This window comes from Trachemys scripta, chromosome 1 (assembly GCF_013100865.1).
Source record: "Trachemys scripta elegans isolate TJP31775 chromosome 1, CAS_Tse_1.0, whole genome shotgun sequence".
NCBI classification, from domain to species: domain Eukaryota; kingdom Metazoa; phylum Chordata; order Testudines; family Emydidae; genus Trachemys; species Trachemys scripta.
Window position 1 is genome coordinate 307,432,017 of NC_048298.1, and position 10,411 is coordinate 307,442,427.

At 45.2% G+C, this 10,411-nt stretch overlaps 1 protein-coding gene across 13 annotated transcripts in view; it reads right to left on the reverse strand.

Annotated features, from left to right (window-relative positions):
• Positions 1-1,055, reverse strand: part of ZMYM2 (zinc finger MYM-type containing 2) — a 185,597-nt gene extending 184,542 nt beyond the window's left edge. For 9 of the 13 annotated variants that reach the window (XM_034758789.1, XM_034758797.1, XM_034758798.1 and 6 more), the window contains exon 1: positions 906-1,055. The gene's annotated coding sequence lies outside the window, so the exon portion shown is untranslated. Of the gene's footprint in view, positions 1-680; positions 786-905 lie in introns of those variants that run through there. The other 4 variants (XM_034758796.1, XM_034758794.1, XM_034758795.1 and 1 more) reach the window with 3 other exon arrangements.
• Positions 1,056-10,411: the final 9,356 nt, after the last annotated feature.

The window sequence follows — 10,411 nt, forward strand, 5'->3', positions numbered from 1 at the left end:
GGGGGGGGGGGGGGGGGGGGGAGGGGAGTCAGCAGCGTCCCCTTTGCCTGGGCAGGTATTACCTGCCTTGCCCGCCACTTCCCTCACCCCCCACTCCTACACATGGCCTTCCCAGTGGGTTATGGGGTATCACCCCAAAGAGACGTCCAGCTCCCCGCTGAAGGAAGGATTGCACGGATCTGCCCCGGGGCCTTTCCTGGGAAGGTGCAAGTAAGAAGTAGCCCGGCAGCAGAGGAGTGCTTATTATCTGCTAACTTGCCCAAACAGCCCCTCAGCGGAGCCCCCTGCCGCGGGGGGCACAGAGACCTCAGCAGCCACCCCTCTATGCTGGAATAACGCCCTTGTGCCCCGCACGCTCCCTAAGCAGTTGCCCCGGGTCTCGGGTTTGCCCCCCTGCAGTCGGCCAGCAGCACTGCCGCCTCCTGTCCGCCATTAGAGACACCCAGCCAAACAATACGGGAGGGGAGCAGCGGCGGCGGCGGCAGGATCCGCGGAGCGCAGCGCCGGGCAAAGGAGGGAGACACCCGCGGGCGGGAGGGGGCGAGGAAGCGGGGCACAACAACAGCCGAGGGCCCGGAGGAGGAGGGAGCGAGTTAAAATAGGAGGCGCTAAAACTGAAACACCCCTCCCCCCAAATGCCCCTGCGCCCCCGGTTCTGCCCCAGCCCGCCTCCGATTTACCTCCTTCGCCGCCACCCCACCGAGATTGTCACGGGGGCTGCCCCAGTCCTACCCGCTCCTCTCTGTGACGAGAGGCGGCAGCAGCGACGCCACAGTGGGGCACTTAGCCCGGGTGGCTGTGAGGCACGGCGGCTCCCCTCCCATCCCCGCCCTAGGGGCAGCTCTGAGCCTCCAGCTACCCCCCTGTCCGCCCCTAGGGTGCGGCACTCCCCGTCCCCACCTTACCCAGCTCCCCACCGCTCACAGGCTCGGGGCTCCCCCTCCCCCCGGTCACACGCACTCCGCGCTACTCCTCCGCCGCCTCAACTCTAACTCGGTCCAGTCCCGGGCTAAGCGCAGCTGCTAGCGAGGGGAAGGAGGAGCAGGGCCAACCGAGCTTGGGGAAGAACGGCCTCCCTAACATGCCCATTGGCTCCCACAGAGGGTGAGCTTTAGCGGTAGGCAAGCCGATTGGACGGACCGTCCGTCCATCGTAGCATCCTGCAGCAAGTTGGGTCTAAAAGCTGCCAATCTTTCTTCTAACCACGCCCACAGTTCTTCCCACTTTGATCCATCAGGTTAGAGAAACCCGAATTTCATTGCCCACCAGCAGCAGCAGTAGTTCTAATACCCGGGTATTGGGGCTGGGAGGCGATGGAGGCTCCGCTCCGGTTCCCAGTGCAGCTGTTTGACAGTAACTTGCAGAAGTTTTGGTGCAAGGCTGGCCACACTCATCCAGACAACTGCTGGGGTGGGGAGAGTACAGTGTATTACCCTATCCCATCCTTGTGCAGAGTCCCTATGGGCAACAGCCCCAGTCGTGGGCTCGGGGTAATCACCCCATGTTCGCCGAGGGCAGGGCAAGCACACCTCATCCACAGCTTCTTATAGGTTGGGCCCCGCCCCCCGGCAGGGATATGAACCTGGGCTGGAGCCATTTCCATGAAGGACAGAGTGTGGCTAATGGAAACCCTCCCCCACAGAAGAGCGAGAGAACGCACAGTCCCCTCCCCCGGGGCAGAGACTCTCCACACCCAGGCCCCACTCAGGAGTCTCCCCGCCTCCTCCACTAAGGACTCCCACCCACGCTGTCGGAGGGAGCCATGTCAGTAGCCGCCATAGCTCCTGGAGAAGCTGCTGGTGGTGGTGGTGGTAGTGGTAGTGGTGGGAACGTCCTCCATTTTGTCGGAAGCTGCTGCGGGGAACTTGGGACCAATTCAAACCAAGCTGAGCCTCAGATGGGGGGCAGTTGGAAGCGCCTCTGCCTTGCAGTGACACACGCAGGGCGCCCCAGGCAATGCCCTGGGGTGGTCCGCGGGGCTCAGAGCGGCAAAGGCGGCAAGACACCGAGAGCCAGGCTCTCCTCGCTCCCTCTGCCAAAATGGAGGCTGCGCACTTCCTCTGCGCGGCTGCTTCCCCCTTTCTAGCCATGGGACTCATGCCCGCTTCTTCGAGGACCTGGAGAGCTCAGCCTCTCGCACTGCTAGTTAATCCAGCTCTTTCTCCTGAACTGCTCCCCCGTACCAAGAAAGGAAGCAAATACCAGCCCTCTCCACCCTGCGTCAATTTATGTCAACCACAGTGTGCAGTACACCCCCAGAGAGAGCCTCATGCCTGTGTAAGGAGCACGAGTCGGTCGAGCTGCTTGCCCCACTTCCATCCCACCTCTGCAAGCCCCGCACAGTGCAACCACAAATGCCAGGGGATCTGGGTGGGTAATGTGCGGAGGTGAGAAGGAGCAGAATTGACTGAAGGGCTATGCTCTTCTCCTGCGTGCCTTTGGTGTGTTGGGCTAATCATTTTCATGTGGGGGATAGACTAGAAATAGCGCTGCTTTTGGCTCACTACAACTAATTCCTTCCTAACAACAGCCCCACCCTGAGACTCGGGCTGAAGTCAACAGCCCAAGCCAAACGCTTTTGTGACACCATTACTATATGGTGGAAGTAAGAAAGAATGATTAGCGCACTTCACCCTAGCTGTAGAAGCCCTGGAAAGAGGAGAACACCTGTTGCTATGGGGGAACACATACGTGTCCTATGGTTAACGGCACCTAGGGTACAATGTCATACTGTACATGCCATTTTTGTGTCCGACGCAAGAAAGAAATGAAGTGATAATGAAAAAGGTCTAACTCAATGACTATGAAAGGATGACATTTTTAATTATGTTAATTACCATCCACAGTAAGGGATTCTTTTGAGTTTGTATTGTAAATAGTTTGAACCAAAACAGAAAAATGTTCAGCTAAATAAATACATACAAACCAGAGAAATATTTAAGATTAAACAAAAAAATATTATATTCTACCATTTCTACATTTAGGGTTTTGTTGTTTTGTTTTCTTTGTTTGTTTTATGGCTTCTCTGATTCTGAGAATCAAAACAAATTCAACTTATCCTCAATGGTCCACATACTTTGGCCACCCTTCTAGTTGCAGAGGATAAACATGACTCTGGTCTCTGTTAATTAAAACATCTTTATTCGGGAACTGTGCTTAAGTACATGCTTAACTTTAAGTATGTGTTTAAGTCCTATTGACGTCAATGGGACATAAATGTGATTTTAAGTGCTTTTTTTGAATAGGGATGGACTTCAGCATGTCCTTAAGTGCTTTTCTGAATCAGGATTTGTAGATGGAATCCGTAATTCTATTTAATCAGCCAAAAGAGTAACCAATGAGCACTCTGCCTCTACAAAGTCCCAACAAGAGATCTGAACTAGCAATGGCACGTGGTCTCTCACACATTAGTACAGATCATTATCACTAGAACAAACGAATGTAAGGTTTACGTTTAAATTTGAACATTTGTGTTTGCAATTTTAGAAATGTATGTATGTATGTACTGGAGTTTTGCTAATCATAATTCCACTAAAGGATCACAAATCCTAGCTTTGAATTCACTGTCTCATTACTCAAACTTGGAAAAAAGTTATGGCATATACCAATTATCTTTTAATTATTTTTTCAACTGACAGCAGTGAAAAGTGAGGGTTTGGCATAGACACCTATACTTCCCAATTCAAGCATTGTTGTATTGCGTTTTATCTCTTGTCATCCACAGATCCATGGTGAGGCTGACCTTATTCAAAAATACCATTAAAATTAATCAATTCCATCTTATAGTTTGAAAGCACTTGCTCTAGCTCAAAAACTAAAAAAAAAAAAAAGTATATCTCTTCATAAATACCATGAATGTGAAACTGATGTATTTATACTCTCCACGCTACAGCTCTCATGGACAGGTCTGATGTCAGCAGCGTCACTACAAAAGTTCTAATTTATTGACTGGAAGTAGATAAATTCACCAAAGCTGAACCAATAGTATAACTAATGATTTATGTGAAGAGTGATATCCTTCCATGTTTCATGAAGTAAAAGTGTGGCAACTAGAAGTCCAATGTATTTTCACTGAAAAGGCGAAATCAAATATTTGACATATTTTTAAAAGGGTTTAGGCTATCACAGGAATCCTGTGATATCAAGACAGCTTCAAATCAGGTGTAATAAATTGTGGGATTGGAATGTATGTAGTTTAAAGCTTCCTCCTACTACCGCCAACATTCCCAAGTGTTCACACATGTGAACCAGTAGTTAGACTCTTGTTCCAGAATTAGAAAGTGAATATTCCATTTATTCAATGACTCCCTCTTCAGCCTAAACACTATCAGGATTTACAACACTGTAACTGAGGACAGAATCTGGCCCAGAGCCTGTAGAACTATGACTATTTTCAAGGAGGAAGAGGAATATTTGGATAAAATAAGTGTCTACCACTATTTGGCATATGTGAACAGTTGGAAAGTGGTAGGAAACAGGCAGCTTTAAACTACGTAGACTTCAATCCTACAATCTATTACAATTGCTTTGAAGGCTGGCTTGGAAAAGCATCTGTCTGGAACCCAAATAAAGCATATACCTTTAAAATGTCAGTGCAATTACTCTGACTAGTGTGAGTGAAAATAGAATCTGGCCCTTTTTACAATTTGTAACAAAAATAATTCTTTTCTGTGTGCTAATTGTTTTTCCTCTTCTCCTGTCTATCTCCCTCACAATCCCTCTGTTTCCAGTCTCACTATCCTTGCTTCCATTCTCTCCTTCCTCTCCTTATTTCCTGTACTCATTTCCATTTCTCCTTCCTCAGTTTCTTTTTCCCTTCCTTATTTTATCCCACTTTCTTGCTCCAATTTACTCAACTCCTTCTGCCATTCCTCAGCCTAATCCCATCCTATACTAAGTAAATACATACATACATAAAAACAAAGAAAGAAAGAAGAAACAGAAGCTTATAAATTCCTTAGGACTAGAAAAGTCTTTTTTGTGTGTTTATACAGTGCCTAGCACAATGGGGTACAGGTCTATGATTTGGGTTCCTAGGTGCCCTGAGTAATCATTCCAAGGGGCAGCAGCATCTACCACTGAGCATATCCATGGTTGCTGATAGTGGAACGGCCTTCAGCTATGAAGGCTAGCTGCAATATAACCAGGGAGACATTCAAATAAGCAATTGCAGACTATCTGATGCAGTACTGACAAGGTGTGGTGGAGCAGTAGCACTGTTGCCCCTATAAAATACCACAAAAACCCAAACACAGTACTGGACATGGCAAATGTAGGCTGCAATTAAATAAGCCTGCAGCCAATCCTAACCAAAGTGGCATGCAATTGACCTAACAGAAGGGATTCTGGAAAGGCTGATGATCCCCAATGGGTCAATGATATTTGCTCATAGAAGATATTTGGGGGCCTCCCTGTGAAACTACCTGCTAGTACAACCTGACATGGAAAGTTGTACAGTATAATTAAACCTGCAAAGAAGCCTTGCAATCTGACTAGCAATCAGAGCTTCCTTGTACCCAGGCAAGACAGTGTAAAATGGAGTACTGGGTGCACTGATGTGGGTGACCAGGCATTCGGTATAAAATCGATTACTGGAAAATTGGAAAAAGAATATAGCTGATTAACCAGAACTATAGATGAGATGATGAGAAGGATGAATTTAAAAATAGCACAATTAATTGAGATCCTAGGTATCCAAAGAAGAGTGGAAGTTTTACAATGCTGTGCCTGTTGTGACAGCAAAAGATGGAAGGTGGTGGTTGACAACCTCCATATTGGAGATGTCACTCGAAGAAGAAGAAAAAGGTGTTACTGCAATTAAGGATAATAATAATAAACTATAAACCAGACGGCCGTGAACTGTGGTCACTGGGAGCTGCGGGGGGCTGTGCCTGCAGATGGTCATTGTAAACATTGTCTCGTGGCCCACCAGCAGATTACCCTGATGGGCCGTGTGCAGCCCGTGGGCCGCAGGTTGCCCACCACTACCTTATAATCACTTAAAATCTACCTTTTATAGTTAACAAACTTGTTTTTATTTATTATTAAACCCAGTTTGTGCAATCCATATCTGGTGTGGGGGGCAAGAAGCTGTGCATATCTTTCTTCACATTGAGGGAGAGGGCGAATTTTTGTGAGCTTGCACTGTGCACATCTTTCTAAACAACGCAAGACAATATACCTTTGGGTCTGCACTCCAAGGAAGATGAGCACCTGAGTGCTGGGGCAAGTCCCTTAAGCTGAGTCTTCCCAGAGCTGATCTCAGTGTCTGTGTCTTTCTGCAGCTGGATGTGGCCCTTCCTGTGTTGTGCTAGAGGAGGCTTAAGAGCCTGTCTCAGCAAGACAGGGCAAAGGGGGCCCAGGCTGGCAGAACAGGTGGGCTCAGTGGTATCCTTGTACATCAGGTGGCACCTTAAAGTGAGGCAACCCGTCACATACACAATTAACAATATGGGCCCATCACACCTTAATCACTTTGTTTGTATGCTTTAATCATTTCCTCTACCCTTCTCTGTTTCATTGAGGTGCATTAGGCATTTGAGCTGTTTTTTAGACTTAAGCTCTTCATGACAGGCATCTTATGTTTGTATGTGTTTACACAGTACCTAAAGCAATGGGCCCCCAATCCTGATTGGGGTCTCTGGGCACTAACACAATCTTGAAAAAAATTGAAATTGCTTTCAACAATACATTACCTGTATTTTTCATTATGTGTTTTAAGTAGGCTTGTAAGGATTAGATCTTTATCAGTAAATGGTGATAAATATCAATTTCACTATACATTCACAAACTGACGAAAAATATATTTCCATTAATAGTAACAGATATTTACGGATAAGCAAAGTAAGAAAAATGCTGCTTGAAAACTTATTAGAGTTTGATTTAAGACTACGTATACACTTGTTCATTAGCCCGTTCATTTATAAGCTGACCCCCCAAGATGGATAAGTAAAAATAGCAAAAACTGTATGACCCTTTCATGAGCCGACCCTATATTTCAGGGATTGGAAAACTTTGGCTCCCAGCCCGTTGGGGTAAGCCGCTGGCGGATCGGGACATTTTGTTTACCTGGAACGTTCACAGGCACGGAGCCCCTCAGCTCCCTGTGGCCGCAGTTGCCGTTCCCAGCCAATGGTCACTCCCCGCAGCTCCCATTGGCTGGGAATGGCAAACTGCGGCCACAGGGAGCTGAGGAGCTGCGTGCCTGTGAATGTTCCAGGTAAACAAAATGACAATGTATTAGATATTCAATTCAATGATTCCATAGAGTTTAAAATCATCAAATTTTGGTGTAGACCCGTTTATAAGCTGACCCCCACTCTTTGATGCGTCACTTTTTTACCAAAAATATTCGGCTTATGAACAAGTATATACGGTATTTACTTTGTATATTTTGACATTGACAATTTGTGTTTTAATGGTTACAAATCTTTAACGTTTTGAATCTCAACTTCTACTGTCATTAAATAATTATTATCTGACTCCACACATTGTCTGACCCCATCATAACTTCCTGCAACTGTGAAAATTTAACTAAATACCAATTAGGAAAAATGCTTAAAAATGAATATCAATATTATCTGTCAAACGTATTAAAAATGAATTATGCCAAGCCTAGTTTTAAGCTACATATATATGTTTCATGATATTTATAAAAAAATTAATATGTATCCAAATATATATTACATTCAAGTGTTTTCATTGAATGTGTCTTATTTAACCAAAAATGATATCTCAAAACATCATATAATGTGACATTATGCACTCTATAGTAGGTTACTATACATTACATGGTATAATATGCCTTTAAATAACCTTTGCACTACATCCCATATTTCAATTTTGGAAAAGTGTGTGTTAGAAACTGTAGTTCCAAACATACACACCTTTCTCAAAGAAGGCAACTATACATATTCTGATATTGTCTAGGCTAATATTGCAATACCTATCCAATATTCTTAAATAAGTTCTATTCAGTTATGCAATGGTCAAAATTACATTTACTTGTGAAATAGAATCAAAATGCAAACTTTACCATTTTTGTTTTAAGAACAGGAGTACTTGTGGCACCTTAGAGACTATAAAATTTATTAGAGCAGTAGTCCATGAAAGCTTATGCTCTAATAAATTTGTTAGTCTCTAAGGTGCCACAAGTACTCCTGTTCTTTTTGCGGATACAGACTAACACGGCTGCTACTCTGAAACCATTTTTGTTTTGTTACATTTTCCTTTCTTCTTTTCTTTGTTGTTTGTTTGACAAGTCTTGTAGTGCTCATTGAAAATGGAAGAAATTGCTAACAGAAATGGCACTAATAAAGAGATACTACTATAAAATGGTAATAATAAAATGCAAACTGGAGTATACTTTCTCTGTGTCCCAACTATTGAAATCCTGGTCAGCTCTTACTTTGGTTATTGCAACCTCCTCTTCTCTGGTCTCCTTACCTCTGCCTTCTCTCTCCAGTCTATCTAAAACACTGACACTAAAGTTATCTTCCTATCCTGTCACTCTAATCATATTCCCTTTCCCTTCCTTGTATCCATCTATCTATGGTTTACTCTCCTTTTCTGCTTCAAGTTCAAGCTCCTCTGGCTAAATTTCAATGCTCTGCACTGCTACATCACTGCCTACATTTCATCTAATTCTCTCCTCTTTCCCCCTTTGTTCTGACCAATTCCCTCTCCTTAGGGCTCCCCAGGGTCAGACTGAGTTTGTATGCAGTAGTACACAGTACCAGCATTTTTCATTTGGCCTCATCAGTTGCTGCAGAAGTTATGCTTTAGTTTAAAAGAAATGAAGTTTCTGAACCTTATGATTGCAACAGATCAAAATATAAAACAAATGCAGGGCTATCCGATTGAGTTTTCAGATAGACAGAAACAATGAGTCCGTGTCTCATTACACAAACATAAATCATAAGTACGGTAACTTAATTTAAGTCAATGGAGTCATACCAATGTAAAACTGATGTAAATGAGAAAAAATTCAGGGCCAATAGGTCTAAGACAGGTGTGAAATGCTCTTATTCAGCTCAACAGTGTGGTGACTCTGAAGTCTCTTGATAAAAAATTAACTGTTAACATTAACTATTTAATTGTTGGTTAGTTTAGCAGAAACATCCATATCTTCTGGGACTGTGTGCAGATTCTCGGATTGAGCAAGGTGCTTGTATAGAGTAACCACTTTTTTCCCCACTCCAACCTCCATGTACTCCATTTAACTCATTTTCCCTCTATCTTTTTCATGTCTTTTTTCACACAGTCCCCTTGCCTTGGAACAGCCTCCTTCTTCCTGTGTACGAAGTGAGCTCCTTGATCTTTTTAAAATCCCACTTCTTCCTAGGTTTTCCTTGATGATTCTCTAAAATGCTATTTGCTTTCACTCTTGTTTCTTTCTATATTAGGCTGTAAGATTCACAGAGTAAAGACTGTATCTTCTTATGTGTTTTTCAGTTCAGTGCTGCAAGGAAGAAGAGGCAGTGACATCAGTATGGTGATAATATTGAACATTTATTTTCCTTAAACTTAGATTGTGCTATGTTTTGACCTTCACAGTGCCTGTTGTACACAATTGCCGAGGGGCCCGAGTGATTTAAAAGGGCCAGGGGGACCCAGCCGCCACCATTGATTGCTGTGGCAGGCCACAGGGCTCCTAGGTGCATGCGAGCACTCAGGGCTCTGTGCTTTGGGGGGCCCAGCGAGCTGGCGCAATTGACCAGTGACATCGGTCCCGGAAGTGATGGATTTGTCACTTCTGCCCCAGTCCCTGCCCCTCCAGGGACCGCCCTGGCCCTGGGGCCTGGAATTGCTGTCGGCAGGCCTGGCAGGCACTGACTCTGGAGCACCCATGGAAAAAAATTAGTGGAGGCTTAGTACCCCCCTTCTCCCCAGCACCTGCCACCCATTGGCGGCTCCGCCGATCAATTCCTCCCCCTCCCTCCTTCCCAGGGCCTCCTGTCCGCTGCAATCAGCTGTTCCACGGCATGCAGGAGGCGCTGGGGGGAGGGGAGCAGTGGACAGGGTGCACTCAGGGGAGGGGGTGGAACTGGGCAGGAAGAGGCCGGGCGGGGGTGAGGGCTTGGGAGAAGGGGTGGGGGTGGGGTCTGGGGCAGAGCAGGGGGTTGAGCACTCCTGGGGCCCGGAAGAACCCAGCACCTGTGCCAGATAGCAAATGTGAAAAATCGGGACAGGAGTGGAGGGTAATAGTTGCCTATATAAGACAAAACCCCTAATATTCTAGCTTTCTGGACACAAAACCTAGTTTTCAGTAAAGGAAACGTTAACTATTTACAACAGTTATATTTTTGATAAAAAGGTGATAAAACGTTCTATTAAAAATCTCATGAAGAATTTTGAAAAACAGCTCTGTTTCAAGCCCTTCAAAATGAAAACAACTTCAAAATTTCATTTT